Below are 1090 nucleotides of genomic sequence, written 5' to 3' on the forward strand. Positions count from 1 at the left end.
TTTGTCTGTTTGTTCTCATGGCTTCCACTACCATTTCTGGGCTGAAGACAGCTATACCAGTGCCTGGTTCTGGTCTCCATCTTGCCCAGCCCAGCCAAGCATTTCTTTTTTTTTCTTTTTTATAAATTTACAAATTTATTTATTTATCTATCTATTTATTTATTTAGGGCTGGTCCATACCCACCATCTACTTCCTTTTTTCAGGGTCCTGCAGTCCAAGAAACTATCCCTCTGCCCTAAATCACCCCAGGGCTACGTACCAGACAACTAGGGACCATCCTTACAGCCCAGAGCCTGCCCAAATTATTCAAACTATTCAATAATAAGCCTGCTCTGTTTGTCTACCCTGCCTTGCTCATTCCTTTTCACAAAAAACACAATAAAGGCTCTTGCTTACGTTTCCCGCTCACTCTTTTTGCCTCCTGACTGACTCTGGTGCTTCCCCATGTGGCCCTGCATGATGTGGAGTGCATCCTGATTCTAGGGATCTGTGAGTAAGAACTTATTCCTTCATGGCAGTCATTTCCATGTCTGCATGTCTTACCATACTTGAGTAAAACAAATCCCAGGAACATTTTAAAATGCAGGGCCTTGGAACTTCCCTGGCGGCCCAGTGGTTAGGGCTCTGTGCTTCCACTGCAGGGGCATGGGTACAGTCCCTGGTTGGGGAACTAAGATCTTGGCATGCCGCATGGTGTGGCCAAAAAGAAAAAAAATAAATAAATGAAACAATAATAAAATACAGGGCCTGTGAAGCTTCTGCTCAGATTTTTACAGCCCAGAATTTCTGACTAAGAAACCTCAGCTAAACTGAACTGGTAAATGTCTTCCCTTTGCTTAACAAAGTAACACAAGGAAGGTATTAAAAGCAAGAACAGGGGCTTCCCTGGTGGCGCAGTGGTTGAGAGTCCGCCTGCCGATGCAGGGGACACGGGTTCGTGCCCCGGTCCGGGAAGATCCCACGTGCCGCGGAACAGCTAGGCCCGTGAGCCATGGCCGCTGAGCCTGCGCGTCCGGAGCCTGTGCTCCGCAACGGGAGAGGCCACAACAGGGAGAGGCCCACGTGCCGCAAACAAACAAACAAACAACA

This window comes from Monodon monoceros, unplaced genomic scaffold, assembly GCF_005190385.1.
Source record: "Monodon monoceros isolate NGI ecotype Baffin Bay Population unplaced genomic scaffold, NGI_Narwhal_1 Super_Scaffold_22, whole genome shotgun sequence".
Taxonomy (NCBI): Eukaryota; Metazoa; Chordata; class Mammalia; order Artiodactyla; family Monodontidae; genus Monodon; species Monodon monoceros.